Genomic DNA, 19,737 nt, shown 5'->3' with positions numbered 1-19,737 from the left:
ATATATATATATATATAATATACATACACACACACACACACACACACACACACACTTATTCCCTAGGGTTCTTTCCTTTTTCTTCATTGTTGGGTCATGAAAGATTTCCACTACTCTCTAAAGATTTATAAATCTGATCATCATAGAACTAAGAGAAGTCTATAAGGCTTCAAGCAGAGGTGGGTACTATTCATGGCATATATATGTGAACATATCCCAATTCTAGAAATTCATTTCCTTGCTGACCAGTCCTGAAAGGAACTTTGAATAGAGAAAGGGATTAAATGAGTCATAAGTTTAAAATGTATATGCAAAGTTAGAAAGGAGTTCTGTGAAATCACCTGGGATGACTTTGTACCATTACTTTACATGACACATCTAGTTTGTGTCATGTAGCACAAAAGAGATCTACCAAATTATAAAGTACTGTTTTCATCTCTTAAATACATTTTGTCCTCTGGTACATATGATTAAAATGTCCTTCATCCCCTCTTTTCTATTGATTGAATGACTCATAATACTGAGGATAAATGCAGAGTTATTTTTATTTCTCTCCTTTGAAGGAAGTAAAAGTATGTATGGTGACATCAAGTCTTTAGATTCAGGCAATGAGGCATGGAGAGGATAGTGCCTTGCAGAGGTCACACAGATTTAGCATTCCCACTACCTCTGAAAAATTACATTTCATCTGAGAAAGCCATCTGGTGCTGTTCTCTGCTTTACCTCTCGACACTGGAAGAAAAATAAAGGCAAGCACATTAAATTAAGCCACAGTTTTAATTTCATCAACAAACAAAACTTTAAATATAATTTGCAACTTACCCATAGTAGTTTATTTGTTCTGCACTCTGCATTAGAAAAGACCTTTGCCTTCCTCCTCCTGATACTCTTTGATTAGAAGAGACTAATAATTTTCATGTCATTTCTTTTTCCCAAAATAGTTGCATCTGTGGAGTCAATGTCACTAAGTCTCATGTATTCAAGCATCACTTAAACTTATAAAAACCTACAAGTCAGTCAGCTGAAAATGTGCTGCTTCATTCTGTTTCACATCCAAACTTAACTTCCTTCTAAAACTGTGGGTCAATTAACAAAGCAACAGAACATTGACGTTTTTACAATGGAGAACATATTGGCTTCATATTTCCCATTACAAAACTGTCCAAACATGATTTTCCAGAAGCCCTGTGCTAGTGCATCCTCAGGGACTTATTTTACAATTTTGTGAGTAATGAAAGAAAGCAGCAAACACAATAAGCCAAAAGTGAAATAATGAAGATAGAGAAATGGATCTGAGCAAGGCCACTGCTCAGTCAGTTTAATTTCACATTTTCTACATTATGTTAACTTCTCATCCACATGCAAATTACAACCCTGGTGACATTAAATCTGCAGCTAACGTTCTATCACTTTGTACATAAGTGTTAGTGAAACCATTTGTAAGGCCCTTAGTCATTCTGTAGAGGAAGGCAGCAATCTTGGTAGATAAGCTTATAATAGTGTCAAAATTGCCTGATTTCTCTGTTAAAGCTAGATATCAAGAAAGGCATTTTTAACCTGAAGCATCGATGTGGCTCACTGTTTAAGTTGATGACTAATAGTGATTGTTTTCTTGAGACTGGGCATTCTGAAATTCACATGCGCTCTCTTGCTGATACACTCTGAACTAGTGGCACTATCAGCTTCTGGGCTGCAGACATGCTTTTGTGTTAGTCCTGCCATTTATCTCCAAATTCATTAAACAGGTATGTTTGTGTGCAAGGTACCTAGATGGGACTTCTGAGTGCATAAAATAAACATCCCTATTCTGGCAACTTCACTGCAGCTCTTAGTTCAGTGAAGAAGACAAGTGACTGGACAAGCAATTACAAGGAAATGTAATGTAATGTTCTTGGTAACACTGCCAACTACTCTTTCCCTTGCTTTATAAATTTAATATAAGTCTAGGTCTCTCATGTGCCCTGTGGTTTCTGTCTCTATTTGGAAGTACTAAAGTTAAGTATCTTTCAGGGAGAAGACACTTAAAAAACCCAGTCAGCCAGCCCAGAAGCACTCAGAGTTATTACATTTGGACTACCTTAGTGATGAGCAAGGTGGAGGGAAATCTGAAGACAAAAGTCACTTGCCCCCAAAGTCCCACTCATTTGGTCAACTTTGGAAAAGCTCCCAGCATTAATAATTTAGGTTCAATTCATTACCTTCAGGAATACTCTCAAGATGCATCCAGTTTAGAAGAAACAGTTTATTGATCCTGCTATGTCATTAGCACCTAATAATTGGTTCATGACCTTCGTAGCTATTAACTTGGAGAAATTCAAACATTATCATGTTGTTAGCATATTCTAGTTAGAGCATCTAGTTAGGATTAGAAATTTGTATTATCTGCACACAAAAGATTTTTTGAGGTGGAGGTGAACATAAGCAAGTAATTGCAAGGTGATATGGAAGGATACAGAACTGGCTTTTAGTACGTTAATAGAAATGGAATGATAGAAGTATATGAGAATCAAGGAAATGTGTTAAAGAAACCTTGAAATGAGGACTTTGCTCAACCATAAATGTGCATAAAAATCACTGAGGCTCTTGTTAGTGATGCTAAAATGCAAGCGGGTGGACCTGAGATTATTGTGCATTTTTAACAATTTATCAGATAATGCCCATGCTGGCCACAGAGCCTACTTGGAGTACCAAGGCATTAGATAATCCGTCACAAATCCCAAATAGGTAGAGAAAAAAAAAAAAAGGAAGGCCAGGAGTTGGCTAATGGGTTGAAAGAACTGACTGAATATATGTGAAATCAGATGAGATCAGGCACATTCAGGGTTAGTTATAGCTGTCGATAATAACATGTGAAATCAAAGGGTTCAGGCAATAAGTATAAGCAAGAGCATGGGCCAGAATGATGGGGATCTGATTTCCAATGTGACACAATTCCATATAATGTCAAAGCAAAGGCCATGGTCTTGAGGTGGCCATTTTTTTTTTTTTTTTTTTGTACTGGTGATCATAATGAGTAAAAGAAAAGGATCTGAAACAGGTAACATATTTGATTTGAGTGGAAAAATTGCTAAGAACTTGGAATTTTCTTCAAAGAGTTATAAGCTTCAATTAATATAAGAATTATAAAGAAATACCTCTATACCAAAGAATTAAGTCATCTGGAATTATTAAGGCTCATATGGGAAATACTAGGTCTTTCTGTCCCTTATTTAGAGCTTATAAGGAGTCAAGATTAGCCAACCAACTCTAAATGATGTAAACACAAAAGCAGAAAACTCTCATTTCTTTTTCCCTAACAGTTTTTCTCAGCATGTTATGAGTAGGAAATGTATAGTGTAGGTATCATTTGCCTTTATTTGCTGTCAACTGCCATTTGCCATGATTGCCATGTAAGAATTTATTAAGTGATGTGAGTCTGTAGTGCCTCCGAAGCCATTTATCCAGGGACACTTCAATACTTAAGAACAAAGCTGACCCAGGAAACTTGAAAATGTAATTAGAAATAAGAAAAACCTATCATTTCCTCAAATCCTAACTTGAAAGTCTGATGCAAATGAGAGTGATCATTAATACCTCTATACTCTTGTTCACATAAGCATATATACCCTGAGTACTTTGTACTAAGAATTGACCCAAATTTATATACTCACAACTAATGCATTTTCTACCACATATAATAGTAAATGCTAGGCATGTTTCATCGCTTACAAGTTCTTACCTGCCCAGTTTAAAAAGTGAGTTGCTGAGTAGTGACATCACAAGTTGGTGGGACAGAAGTTCCTGCCCTTCTTCCCCGACAGAAACACTGATTTAACCGAACATAGACCAAATTACCTTCAGAATCCACTTAAGAAGTTGTTAGGATTTGGATCTTGAATGACCCCTCAAAGGCCAATGTACCCAAGTCTTGGTACCCAAGGTAGCAATGTCAAGAAAGAGGGCTTTTAGGAAATTGTTAAATCGTGAAGACTTTAAACTATCAGTGAATTAATTCATTTGATGGATTAATAATTTGAATGGATTATTGGGAGTTAGGACCTAGCTGGAGGAAATAGGTCACTGGAAGGGTTTATCTTGTCCCAGGCCCCTTCTTCTCTCTCTGCTTCCCAGCTGCCCTGCTGTGAGCTGATCAGATTACCTCTGCCATGCCCTTCTACTATGATGCTCTGCCTCACCTCAGGCCCAAAGCAATGGAGCCATCCAACCACAGACTGAAACCATGAGCCAAACTAAATCTTCCCTCCCCTAAGTAGTTCTCGTCAGGTATTTTGGTCACAGCAATGAAAATCTAACACAGATGATGAAATCCAGTAAGCAGGGAAGCACAAACCCAGTAACATCTGCATTAAGATAGATAAGCCACTTCATTCTATCCCATCTGCACAGCTCAGCAGAGAACACTCCATCTCATGGCTTCTCCAATAGAAAAGAGTAGAGCATGAGTCCAACATTCAGTCTTTTGGGAGAGTTGCCAAAGGGCTGGTTCCTGTCTTGCCCTCTTCACAGAACTGATAGAGCTGGCATAGTTAGGATGCCTGGAGACTACTGAGAAAAAAAAGATGAATGGAAGGAGAGTTGCTACAACCAGTAAACTTTCAGAATGCCTGGGAGGAAAGCATACAAGTTGAGATTTGGGTGGGGAGGAAAAATAATGGAGCTTACATCCAGTATTCTGGTTCTATCAAGGGCTCCAGAGGAAATGGTTTCTGCCTCTTCTCAGTGAGAGTTGTAACTGACCTAACATAGTTTGAAACCCAAAGACCTCTGAAAACAACAGAGGGGGACAGTTTGATGCAGTTGGCATGGTACACAACTGAGATTTCTCTCCCAGGATGAAGAAAAAGAAGTGGACTCTATGCCTGGCATTCCAGCTTTGGGACAGACTGCCTTTGGCCCTGGTATGTCTTTCTAAACACAGAGTATTAACAGGGAGCCAGCATACTTTGGATGCCTGGTAGCTAATGAGAAAACAGAGTAGAGCAAATTACCATGGCAGAACCAGAGAACTTGTAATGTCCAAGATAGACACCAGAGGGAGCAAGAGATTATAAATTTCTGAAAAAAGAAATTTCCCCACCCCCAAATGAGAAATTGCAGATACAGGCCCCAAAAAGTTTCATTCCCCAAAATATAAACCCCCCAAATATCTAGCTTGGCTGATTGGTGAAAGTCATCGCCTGAATGAAGCCAGTTTGTAAACACCAGGAGAAAAGTGACTGTTTTTACTTTTCTTTTTTGTTGAGATATAATCTTACTGTCTCTTTATGGGGCACATTATGGTTAATTCCATACATGTATACAATGTGTGATAATCAAATCAGGACAATAATCATTTCCATGTCTTTAAACATGCATAGATCCCAATACAAAGTTATGAGTGACATGAAAGAGCAGAAAAATATGGCCCATGCTATGGAACAAAATAAATCCACAGAGCAATCCTAACAGTGATATGAATTACTTGACAATTTATAATAATAATTATAAATATGCTGTACGATAACTCAAGAAATAACGAATAAATAAAATGAGGATATCAGCAAAGATAGAAAATATTAAAAAAGAACCTCCCCCCCCAAATACACACACACACACACACACACACACACATCACCAGAAGAGTTCAATAGGCTTTATTAAATAAGAGTCAATGAATTCAAATGTAAATCACTTGAAATCATCCAGTCAGAGGAGCAATAATAACAAAAAGAATGAAGGAGTGAAGAAAGCTTAAAGAATTCATGGCGACCATCAAATGAACCAATATATGCATTAAGGGAATATCACAAGGAATTTCAGAAAGAGGAAAAATTGCAAAAAAGTTTAAAGAAATAATGGTCAGAATTTCCCCAAATCTGAGGATGAAAATAAACACCCAGAGTTAAGAAGCCCAACAAACTCCAACTAGGATGAACTCAAATCTATACTGAGACACATTATAATCAAATTGTCAAAAGTAAAAGAATTTTGAAAGCAGCAAGAGAAAAATATCTTGTACAAGTGAGCCTCTATAAGCTCTGTCAATACATTTTTCAGCAGAAACCTAGGCCAGAGTGGGATGATATATTTATAGTGCCGCAGGATGGGGACTGCAAAGCAAGAATCTTATATCCACGAATCTCTCCCTCAAAAATAAATATTTCCCCAGATAAACATAAGGTAAGGGATTTTATCACCACTAGATCTGCTTTGAATAAAAGGATAAAGAAAACCCTTCAAGTTAAATGAAGTGTACTAAACAACAGCATGAAAGCCATTTGACATATAAAACTAGCTGGCAAAGATAAATATATACACAAACTTATGTAGACAAATACAGAATAGTATAATATTGTAATAATACATAAGTCACTTCTAATTTTGGTGTAGAAGTTAAAAGGCAAACGTATAAAAATGATAACTATGGAAATTAATAGATACACTATATAAAAAGTATAATTTCTGACAATAACAAAAATATAGAAGGGGAAAAGTAAAAGTCTAGAGTATTTGTAAAAGACTGAAATTAAGTTATCAGCTTAAAACAGATTGTGATAACAAAATGTTTTATAAAAGCTTTATGATAACTATTAAGAAAATACCTCTAAACAAAAGAAAAGTAGAAAGGGATCAATAATATCACTACAAAAAAATCAATGAAACACAAAAGAAGATAGCATAAAGAGAGACAAAAAAAACACAAGACAGAAAACAATTAACAAATAACAATATTAAGCCCTTCCCAATCAATAATTACTTTAAATGTACTTGAATTTAATGCTAAAATTAAGACATAAATGGCTAAATGAAGTTTTTAAAAAAATGATTCAACTATATACTGTCTCATTTTAGGTTGAAGGACACAGATAGGTCCAAAGTTAATGGATGAAAAAAGATATTTTGGTAGACAAAAGAGGGCAAGAATGGTCTTATCGGAAAAAGTAGATATTCTTATAAAATTTGCCAAAAGAGACAAGAAAGACATTATATAATGATAAAAGCATCTGTTCACCAAGAATATATACCGGTTACAACTATATAGCATCCAACTTCAGAGCATCCAAATATATGAAGGGAGGAATGAAGGGAGAAAAAAGCACCATATTAATAGTAAAAGATTGCAATATTCCATTTTAAATGATGGATAGAACATATGAACAGAAGATTAATAAGGAAATAGAAGACTTGACCAGCACTATAGGCCAAATGGACTGAACAGACATATACAGAATATTCCACAAAAGAGCCACAAAATACACCTTCATCACAAGTGCACATGTAACATTCTCCAGAATAGATCACATATTAGGTAACAAAACAAGCCTTAACAAATTTAAGAAGACTGAATCATACCAAGTATAATTTTCCAACCACAATGGAATCAGTAATTAAAAATTTCCCATTAAAGAAAATCCCAGATGACTTCACTGGTATATTTTACCAAACATTTAAATAAATAATAATCCAATTCTTCCCCCCAAAAAATTGAAGAGGAGAAAACATTTGCAAACTATGAGTTCAGAATCCCCCAAAGCTGCTGTAAGAAAAAAAAAAAAAAAGGAACACACACACACACACACACACACACACACACTATAAACCAATAGTCCTGATAAATATAGATGCAAAATCTTTTAACAAAATACTAACAAAATGAATTCAAAAGTATATTAAAAGGATGATACACCAAGACCAACTGGGATTTTCCCCTGAGATGCAAGAATAGTTCAATGTGAAAATCAATCAATGTGATAAGCACATTAACAGATCAAAGGACAAAGATCACATAACAATCTCAAAAGACAACTTTTTTTTGAATTTAAAGCCTTTCTATGGTTAAAAAATAAAACTCAACAAACTAGGAATAGTAGAAAACTACTTCAAATTAATAAAAACTATGAAAAGCCCAGGGCTAACACAAAACACAGTGGCCAGGAGTTGAAAGTATTTCCTCTAAGATCAGAAACAAGACAAGAATGCCTGCTCCTACCATTTCTACTCAACACAGTACTGGATAAACTAGCCAGAGCAATTAGACACAGAAAACATAATAGATATTCAAATCAGAAAGGAAGAAGTTAAAATATCTCAGCAAACTATATAATCTTATTTGTAGATAACCTTAAAAATTCCACATCAAAAAAGTTAAAACTAATAAGCAGAGTTGTATTTATTCATCCATTTTCTGTTGCTACAACAAAATACCTGAGACTGCAGGAAAGATGTCTATCTTGGCCTATGGTTCAGAAGGCTAGGGTGGTGTCAGTATCTTTTCATCTTCTGGTGAGAGCCTTGTGCTATGTCACATAATGGCAAAGAAGGCAAAAGGAAAAGAGGCACATGCAGAAACCACGTATACAAAAGGGAAATCAAGAGAAAGCCAAAGAAGCCAAATTCACTCTATAACAACACACCTTTATGAAAAACAAAACCTGTTCTCGTGAGTACTACATTACAGCTTAGCCCAAATCCCATCGACAGGCAATTATGCCTCTGTTATGCCTCTGCACTTTGCTCATGCTTCCTCTCCTCCCAGCCATTAGAATACTCTTCTTGAGTGCATGCGCATGTCCACCCTTTCCCTTGGTTTGGCTCTGGTCTTAGCTCAGTTGTAGGGCTATTAAAAGATGATCATGAGCTCTCCCCATATCATCTCACACACGTTCAAATGTGTGCATATTTCACCTTAATTTTTCTATAAATATGTTTTAAAGCTTTAAAAGATTTAGAATTTTCCTTTGGACAATATCTGGCTGCAAATTATTATTTAATTCATTTAACAATTGGCAGTAATTTTCCAGATCTCACCACACATTACCAGGCATTCCTGAGGAGAGGAGGTGTCTCACCTGAAGTTCATAAACACTAAATTTTTTAAGATGGTAAGGTTCTAGACAAATGCCCCTGCTGGCCAAAAAGTGGATCCCATCACTACCTACCGGATGGAGTATCTCAGTGAACCAAGACTGCAGGAGAAAGAGATCTAGGGCTGAGGGGCTCAATACAGTTTGTCCTTTTGCCCCCCCCCCAAAAAAAGATCAGCATTATGCATTCTACAGATATTTAGGTTAAAATTTAGTGATTTCAAATTATCTATTGTCTTACTGTATTTTAAAATATATGCCCATGAAGCAAACTAAACTCAAGGCACCACATCTGTGTTGCCTAATGGACCAAATAATCCTGCTCTGATTTATTCCCTTCACAAAGTGTCCTGGGAACAATGGGTGCAGTACAATTCTCTGTGCTGCTAAGAGGGCAGAACACTTCTGAAATGATTGGTCTTCCCAACTAATCCCTTCTCTCCTACTGACCAGACCAACTGTGTATCTACAGCAGTTAATGCATAGGGGGCGTTCAGAAATATGTTTTAAACTGAAATGCAAACTTAGCAGATAGATAAATGGGCCTGAAAACATTTTTACTAAGATTTATTAAATACTAACTAATGATCTTCTGTTTACCTTCCTTCTATTTTCTTTGTTTTCCAAACTCATCAATAGTAAAGCAGATGACTGGTTACTAGAATCATCTGCTTAGTAAAGCAGGGTTTGTCCAGCAGATGTCAGTAGAACTCAGTTAATAATTCGTATTGTTCATGAACTTGAAAAATGAATGGAGATGATAGGAGGAGGAAATACCTGAACCCAGAATAGCAGATCTTTGTTGACATTTGAGAAAATGGCAAGAACATTTTTAAAAACCTCATAACTACTCAGGGGTATTGGAAACACTGCAAGTACTGGCTTTATAACAGATATGGTTTTGATGCTAAATTCCTTCTACTTCAAAGTTCAAAGCAGTTTACACTGAATGACAGGTTATGGTTAACTAGAGCCAAAATCTTAAAAGATGAGGGAAGTGTGAGGCTTATATTTAAGAATATTCAAATGTGGGTTATGATGCCAACTGGGACTGTTTTCTGATGATCACAATTTTATTTCACTTTGCCAGTTACTGAAACCTCTCTTCTTTTTCCAGAGAAATATTAAACCATCCCTTTGTACTTTCAGGAATGCAAAGTCCTTTCCCTGGCTTTTCATTTAAAAAGAGAGAAAGCAAAGTAAAAGAAGACCAATTTTTTTTAATTGAAGGAAAATTCACTAAGCCTAGTGCTTTGAAAGGAGCCTCATGAAACGCTCACACTGGAAAACTATTATAATTGATATTGTTATTTTTAGGCCTTTCCTAGCTCTGCATGTCTAATCTGCTTATACTTGAGAAAATTTATGTCCTTCTAATAAGCCTTAAAAGGCAAGTCTTTTTCTAAAAGGTGGTATGGAATCAGGCCTTCTCATCTTTTGGCCTCTGAATCTGTGTCTAGGCCTCTGACCTCTTGCAACCCCTGGTATTGTCTGGGCACTCTAAACCCACTTTTCCTTTCAATCCCTTGAGGGCAAGCACAAAGAACCTTGGTAGGTGCTTCCAGAATGGTAGGTGCATCAAAAATCCTTCAGACTTTCTGCCATGGTTTAATCAGAAAAGTCCATTTTAATTGGGTAGCTATTATGATAGCTATTCCCATTTTTATTCTTCTTCCCAGTAAAAAGTAAATGAAATGGTTCCCCAAAACACACACACACACACATTCACACACACCTCTGTCACAATTTTTTTTCATATCCTCCTTCTCTATTTCCCACCCACAGTCTCCCCAAGCCTCAGGTTGCCCTAAGAGTTCTTGATGTTCCATTCACGATAGAAAGGAACTTTCAAAAAAAATCATCTTCCTATGAAGCAGCCCATTTACTATCCCTTTAAATTACCATATCTTAATGGGAAAAAAAGAGGTTTATATTCTCAGCAATATTAGAGGATAAAAAAAGACTAGAAGCAACTGACTTTTATTAATAACTTTGCTGGAAAGCGGCAAGGCAACATCTGGAATACTTATTACCCATTTGGCATGCTGTTCATCTCCATGGATAAGATTCAACATGACAAGCTCTGTCAAAAGGAAATAAGTTCCATCTAGTTAAATTAGAATGATTAGGGTCATTTAGACAGGGGAAGTTTAATTTGTATGGATCTAGAAATTTTATACAAACTGGAATACCTAAGTATTTAATCTTCCCTGAAGCTCAATTTAAAATTGAAAAGACTATTGCATAGATCTATAATGAGATGAGACATATTAGAAATTAATTTAACTATCACTGCACTGCAAGCATGTGGCCCTAGAAATCAAAGAATGTTTCATTTGCAGTTTGTACACAATAATAGAAGAAAATGTTCTGCTACAATTCATTAACCATTCTATTATTTTACAAACTCTTTAAATAGATACAAGAGTAACCAGAGTGAGCTTAAATTTTTTTCTTCTTTTTTTTTAAAAAAAATAATTACAAAACTTGTACCACAAAATAAATGCCAAGATAAATGCAACAGAATTCGATCCTGACCTTACCTACTTAAGTGATGATTCTTAACCTTTCTGGTATCACAGAACCCTTAAGCCCATTGAAAGCTATGGATCCCTTCTCAGAATAATGTTTTAAATATATAAAGTAAGATACATAGGATTTTTGTTTTAAATATTATCTAGTGTACTTAATACATGCTTTATAGGATCACAAAGAAAACAAAATATAATGAGATACAGAAACCAAACATTTAAATGGTGATATAATAGTATATGTGTTTTTTATTAGAGTGTTAAACAACAAAGGTATCTGTTGTGATTTTGAAGTAATAATGGATAGTAATAACTGCTACTGTGTGGTGTAAAAAGGTGAACAATTTCTGTCAATGACAAAGTCTCAGGAACTGGAAATATAACTTGGCTGTATCAACGGCTGATGGCAATGCTCAGTGAAAATTAATGTGTGATTGTTTTTAATCCACATTCATAGACCACCAAATCTATTCCACAACTGTCCAGGATTGGTCAAAAATCCTGGTTTTACAATCAGTGGGTACATTGTGGTTAAGCAGAGTAAGGGTGGCCACTATAGCAACTGATACTTGCCAATTGCAAAAAATAGGATGCCAGGGTGGATTTAACCAGTTAATATCCCACAGTGGGAAGAGGGTAGAGTGTGCCTAGTGCGGGTCATAATAGAACTGCTGGAATTCTGTTTCATGTCATGCCATGTTGACAGATGACATAGACTCATCCCATGTTTGCAAGAGGACAGTGACTTGAATTACTTGGTTTAAATCAGTGATCGTTTAGCTAATTCCGTATCTCAGTCCTTTCTATTATTTAAAATAGTTTTTTTCACCTGTTACATAATAGTAATAAATCTTGACATGCTCTTAGAATCATCTTCCTCAAAGACCATACTAATTCCTTTGTAAAGTTGTGTTTCATTTAACAATGTTTATTCAGCCTTCTCTATGCTGGGTGCCATAAGAGGTGGGTGCTGTCATGCAAAGCTGAATGAGATCTTGGAACTTGTTAACTCCCAAGAGAGTCAAACAAGTAAATGATTAAATCCAGCACCCAGTTAAATTCTCAGAGTTATGTTGACCTCAGAAGAAAGGCAGTCCTCCTGAGACTAGAGAAAGAGGGAGGACTACAGAGAGGGGAGCCAGGATAGTAATCTGAAAAGTGTGGGGAAATGTAGGAGTCAAGGAGAAAATGGCAGACCTGTTGGATTAATATTTCCTGAGGTTGTGCAAGGACATGAAAAGAAATATCATGTTTGATCAAAGGGTGGAGAAACATGAGAGGTGCAAGACCTTCCTGTGAAAGAGTTTTGGTTGCTTGTTAAGCAGTGTGGATACCACCTTGTTGGACAGTGTTTATCTGAACCAGCTCCATCAGCATAATATTTTTGCAACTTTTTACTGTCTAAATTTATTCCAAAATAAAATTTTAAATAAGAAAAGCAGTGGTCATCATTTGGAATCCTTTTCCTACCCTATGGAACTAATTGTTCCAGAAGGATGAGCACCACCAAGATTCTCTTTCCTTGGGTGTCTAATTGCTATTCTTCACTACATGTTACCCGGGTTTGGGAACCCTAGTTTATGTCTTGATTCCCCAAAGAATTTAGACAGAGGCAGATTTACTTTGAAATTTCATGAATCTTGAGCTTCAGGGCTGTTCACTTGCACAAGCCCCATTAAATTCTGGAAGTTTCCGGGAACTATAGAATCTTCTGCCTAGGTAAGAAGCCAAGTTTGGATCAGAAGCATTTCTATGTAAGCAGTTCTGATAAATTGCCCAAGAACTCAGAAGAAAGTAACTTAAATCTCTAAGCCTCCAATAACTTGTGATTTTCTTTCTGATTCTAAAAATATTTACGCTTATATATTCATTTTGCAACTAATTTTGTATTTATAAATTATCTTTTTTTTGTAAAGAAGTCTCCCAGAATTATAGAAGATTTTGTCCAACTAATCTGGATAAGATTCTCTACATAGCACAAGTGCTCATAAACATCTCAATTAAGTTTCCAGAAAAAAAATTATTCCTGCTTCTGTAAAATAGAGTTGATATTGATTAGTCATTGGACAGCAGAATTTGAAAATGTCTATTTGGGGAAGATTTTTTTTATATGCTAACAATTCTCTATAAAGCACCTTTAATCTTTGAAGGTATTTTTGCATTTATACTTATAGAATGTTAGCACTTCCAAAGATTCTTAGAGATTTCTTAAACTTTGTTTTGCAAATAATGGTCTGTCCCAGAAAGGTTAAGTACAGACATCCTGATTTGCAATATTTCAACTTAATGTTTTTTCAGCTTTACCATATTTCCAAAGCAATACTCCAGTAGCAACCATGCTTCGAATTCTGATTTTTGATCTTTTCCTGGGCAAGTGATTTGCAGGATATGGGAATCATGAAGAAGCAGCAGCTCCCAGTCAATCGTGTGACCACAGGCAAAGCAGTCTATACTCCATTGTACACCATGCTGTTAAATTGTGATGTTCGGTAGGTTAGGTGTATCAAATGCTTGGGGTTTTTTTGTTTTTGTGTTTTGTTTTGTCATTGTTGTTTGTTTGTTTGTTTTTCTCTACTGGGGGTTGAACTTAGGGCTTCATGCATGCTAAGCAAATGCTCTACCACTGAGTTAAAAGCCTAGCCCTATTAAATGAATTTTTGACTTGGAATATTTTATACTTACAATGTGTTTATCAGGATATAATCATGTCACAAGGTCAAACGATCTGTAATTTAAGGATACAGAGCTAGTGGGAGATCATTGAGGACTAGGACACACACCCATTGATTTGGGGAAAGGTTGGGGAGGACTGTCAGAATTTCTATACACTTCCCTAGAACAATGTCATTCATATACACGCACGCACACACACACACACACACACACACACAAACTCACACACACGTATTCTCTTACTAGTAACTACTATCCCAGATCCTAAAGCCACAAAAAGCTTTGTCCCTCTTTGTACCCTCCACAACATAGTGCAGTTTTAATAGGCAATGATTAGATATTAACCTAGACTTATAGACATTAAGCAATTTCTACTCAGGAAATTAAATCTAAGCAACAATGTTTCTGTATTAAAAGAATAAGGTAGAATAATACAGGGAAGGAGTTGAGGCTGGGCTGGGTTTGAGGATAGGGAAATGTTCCTTCAGGGCTGGGGAATCTCCTCCAGGCAGTTATGTGCTCTGGGGAACACTTGATGCCCAAAGACTTTTGCAATGACTGCAGTCTGTCGTCGTTTCACAGGGACTCCAGGCTGGAACCAAATCCACCGTTAGTTCATCCCCCATCAATCTGGAGCCAAGCCTAGAAATAGTTCCACTACTACCTTATTGGCATTTGGGACGGGAGCAAATGTTCTACACAGTGGCGCCTGTTGGCTCTAATCAGATAAATTAAGGAGTTGAGCATGTTTCCACCATTTGGTTTAGTTTTATTTTAGTCCCCAAGTCCCTTTGCTCCCATTTTAAGACCTGGCACTTTCTCACTGGCAAAGGCCATACTGCCTTATCACTGAGAGAAGCTTCCTCAAGTAGAAGCACCACATGCCATATCTGTCCTGAGGGACACTCAGTGTCCAGCAAACCAATTGTGCAGCTGTTCTGTAACATCACAAAGGCCACCTCTTTGTCTCAGCATGCTTAAAATCATTCCCTTCAAAAATAAACTAACTCTCAGAGAGAGTACAATAGGTTATATTTTTAGAGTGAAAGGATCTTTTTCAAGAGCAAGACATAAAACTCAGATAAATAAACTCTGGCTTTATTTATAGGAACAGAATAAGGCTTGGAGTTGAGGAATGATACCTAATTTCACCTTTGAAGAGAATGACTACTAAAATCACATATTTTCTTCCAGTGTATTGATATCCAGTTAAATCATACATATTGCTTTGGTGATAGTCCACTGTTTTTGACCTGCACAAACTGATTTCTTTGAACCATTTTACATTTTTATCTTCAGATAATTTAGTCTCTCTTTATACTTCTGTGTACCTACCCCTTGGCATTTCTGCCGGCAGGAGAAATCCCATATCCATAAGGACTGTGAATGACATTGTCCTGGAGTGACTAGGAATCCTATCATAGTTGATCCTGTGCTGACACAAAGTAGCTTCTTTATGCAAGTCAGAAATTGCCCTCAAAAATGTAAAAAAGAATATGTACGCAGGTGAATATTGAGAAAAATAAAAGAGGGCAATGCTGATTGCTGTTAGCTTTGCCCTCCTCTTCTTCCTATCTGCTGAACCAGCCATAAACTACGAATAAGAGCTATTGGCTGCAGAGAATTTATGCCAATCAAATTATTTTACCAATGATTCACTTGTCAAAAGCACTTTAGATCAAGGGAAAGTCAAAATAATTTCCACCTGGAAATCGGAATCAATTGCATTCAGAGGTGATGTGCAATGCTTAATTACCAGAAACATAAAAATCTCAATATGACTGTGTATCACACAGGTTAGCACGGGATTAATGAACACAGTTGATCCCTCCCCAATAAGCTTAGAGTCAGTAACTCTGGAAATATCTCCATAAAGTCTCTACTTTTAGACTAGTTAAATAGATCTTTCTTTCCTGTTTAATGTAACTCCAATGTGATGACAGACCCATCAGATGGACGGGTCTGTGCCCACCCAAGCTCTTGCAGGTTATGCTGGTTTTGTCTAGTAACATCATGTGCATTTTTCAGGCACTGCACAAAGTGGGAAATCAGTAAAAATTTATTATATTAATGCCAAAAAGATAGCAGTGTTTTTATGAAGCACCTTTTTTAAGAAGGCACTGACATATTTTCATTTATTTACCTCCTGCATTTACCCAAGAATTGAGTGAGAATTCACAACTGAGAATTTGTAAGAATTGTAAGAATTTTTGTCATGTGTCAGAATTTACACTGAGGAAATTAAGTATTTGCATGATTGGGTGTTTTTTTTTCCCAAGGACACACAATGTGCCTGTAGCTGATCCAAAGTTTAAATTTGATGGATCAAATTTCAAAGATTATCTGTGAAGGCAAATTTTAACTGAATTCTGTCACTTATACAAATATCCATTGACTGGTAGTCACAAAAGGTGCTATACAGGCACACGGCCTATTCTGGGAGCTTTATAAAGTCCAGACCTTTAGGCACTTAGACTAGCATCTTGCATTAAAAAAGAAAAAGGTATCCCTAATACTTAAAGTTATCTCTAGCAATGGGACCATCAACCTGCTGGGCAGGCAATGGAATCTCTTGTTAAATTCGTTGTAGGGACTAGGAGAAAATGGGTCCTAGATATTGAAAGCCTTTCAAATGGTATTGGGCTGTTGGTTTCCTCATATTCCTAGAGGTACCTGTTCTATATTTCTAGGCAATCCACATGTCTTAACATCACTCAGTGCCACTGAAAAAGGATCTCTACTTCATTTGTGCAAGCTAATAAATCAGGAAAATGAAAACAGATCAGGCCAATTCTGTTTAGGGACTTAAGGATTTCTTTCTTCCTCTTTCCCTCCCTCTCTTCCTCCCTCTCTCCCTCCCTCCCTCTCTCACTCTCTCCCTCTCTCCCTCTCTGTTGTTACTGCTGTTTTCTATACTTATCTTAACTTCCTTCTCTGGCCATTAAAGATAAGCTCAAAACTTCATAAGGACTGGCAAAACAGAAAAAGAAGTCAGCACTTTTCACCTGCATGGAATCTAGACCTTGCAGGATGTAGTGGAGCACACCTGTAATCCCAGAGGCTGAGGCAGAAGAATTGCAAGATCAAAAACAGTTTAAGCAATTTAGCGAGGCTCTAACCAAATTAGCAAGACCTTGTCTTGAAAATAAAAATAAAAAATGGCTGGGGAGGTGTCTCAGTGGTTAAGCATCCCTGGGTTCAACCCCAGAACCACAACAAAAAAATCTAGACCTTAAGGTAAAAGAGTAAAAAGAGTCATCAAAACTCTCACTGATATGACAAAGTAAGGAAAGAGAACAAGAGGGGTTCTGGACCAAATCCCTAACCAGTAGCAAGGTATGCATATGCCACTTTCCCAGAGTTCTTTGCAAAGGCAGCCCTGCAGAGGGCATCAAGATCCAAGTCTGCACCTGTAGCTAGTATAGTGCTACATACTATACCATAGGCATTCATCCCTGTAGATGACTAAAAGTTCTTGCCGCTTAATACCTGACTGAGCAAGAGCTGTAACAAAGAAGAGAAAAAAGTATTATGCTGATAAAATTCATCCTCCAACTTGCCATGGCAGTACAAAGTGTTTCACATTCCACAATTGCATCACCATTTAAAATGATGATTAAATGGGTGGCACCATTTTCCAGAATATATTTAATTGAGATCCAGCAGCAAGCAGCCTCCAAACTAACATGCATTTAAAAAATAAAATACTACATCTAGATTGCTGGTAGGAAAGTCTTCCCAGGTCCAGATGTCTTATTGCTATATTCATCCCAAATCTCATTTTCTTGTACTGTTCCCTTTATTTTATTCTGAGCTACTTAGGAGAAAAGAACATTGTTCACATAATCTCTGAGAACAGAACAAATAGAAATATTCAGCTGGTCATCTTGTTAATACCATAGCTAAAGCTTTGTCCCTTTTCCCTTTGAACCTCTGCCACAAACAACAAGATACATTTTAGAAGTAATTACACAAATACCAGTTTAAGCATTGTGTTCTACAATAGGCTTCAATTACATGCAATGGTACTGAGAGCTTTGTATTGCCTCAAAAGCTCCAATTTGAAAGACAATGTGAATGTCCAGATACTCTCATGCTACATAATACATATTCATGCTTTCTAGAGACCTTCCGAACTTTATCAACATTTGTCATTCATTGTACCTATGAAAAGCACATTCTAGGAGTTTTAAGACTATTTAAATGGGTAATTCTTATTACAAGTCACTTATGCTTATTTATCCATATTTTACTAAATAAACATAAACCAATATTTACATTTCAATAAAAGAAAACACTGCAACTGTTGGATATAGAACCACTATGAAATTAAGAAAACACTAAAAATTCTAACAAGACAACTGTCAATAAGGGAAGTAACAAAAATGAATTAAGGCATTTCTCCTGAGTTGGCATTTTCTCAGTGTAGAAAATGCTAAGACATTTAGCCCTCTGCCCCTACTCTAACTGGAAATCATGCATCATTTATTCAACAAATATTTATTAAGCACCACTAATGCCAGGTCTAATCCAGCTCTGATGCTCACAATCTAGTTCAACGATAGTTTTGCCCATAACCTGGAAGCACCCGAGGCATCTCCAGAATAGTTAGATGCTGTGACCCCATGAATTCCCAAGTATCCATGACCCTTAGCATTTGAACATCCAAAAAGTGAGGACTGTAGTCAATTATATGGGAAATGAGGAAATCTCGAGTAAGGTTTTCATCTCATAGCCACATGATTGCCCTTGTTTCCAATTTCCCACTGAAGTTATTGCCCAAAGTGACGGGAACTTTTCTATGTCTCTGAGGGAAAGAAGAATTCCACCAGAAATGTGACAATTTGAGTGCATTCTGTAGGAAATACAAGTAACAAAAAGCACCATGGCTCACCATGGGTGAGGAGGAAACCAGCCAAAGGGGGAAATCAGCCAGAGGGAAAAATAAATTTCCTCTTGTCCTTGCCATCCCCACTAAAATCCTTTCATTCAGAAAAGGAGATGGAGATGGGAAGAAATGGATAGAGCAGATACTGTAGGCAGAATCACAATGTAACCTGGGCCTCCAGCTTGACACACTGGAAATCCATGAACTTCCCTCAACCAACATGCAGAGGTCATGTAGTAATGTAACGTTGCCAGAAAGACAGTTTTGAGGTTTTTATTTGAGTACATAAGTCATTCAAATCATAATTAAAAATTGATAAAGAAGACATGAAATATAAAATAAATTTTAGAATCATGCAAATGCTTATTATGGTTAATGTTTAGAAAAAAATTTGAAGAAAATGAATAAAAATAATAATCTTAAAATACAGTTCCAGATTCTAGGAAATGAGACAGAGAAAGTAAACGTGTATTGAAGTGTTCACCTTTCTTAGGGGGAAGCCAATAGAAACTGTAATTGCTCACGTTGAGAGTGAAATAGATTTGAAAGTGTCTTTAATGGAAAGTTATTCAACAATGGTTGTAAACTTCTAAGTAACTAGCAAGAAAGGGAAAAAATTAATAATGAACTCTTAAAGACAGAAAGGTTTGGATACATTAGATTCATTCTTTCATAAAATTATAGACAGATGAAATTATATAAAGTTGTTAGCAGTGATAGTAATCTCCCTGCTTCTATGGATTTTATTGGAAATGCTTAACACTACCAGAAAGCACCACAGTGTTGGCTTCTGGAATGTTAC

Source organism: Marmota marmota, unplaced genomic scaffold (assembly GCF_001458135.2).
Source record: "Marmota marmota marmota unplaced genomic scaffold, marMar, whole genome shotgun sequence".
Taxonomy (NCBI): Eukaryota; Metazoa; Chordata; class Mammalia; order Rodentia; family Sciuridae; genus Marmota; species Marmota marmota.
This window is presented reverse-complemented; position numbering follows the sequence as displayed.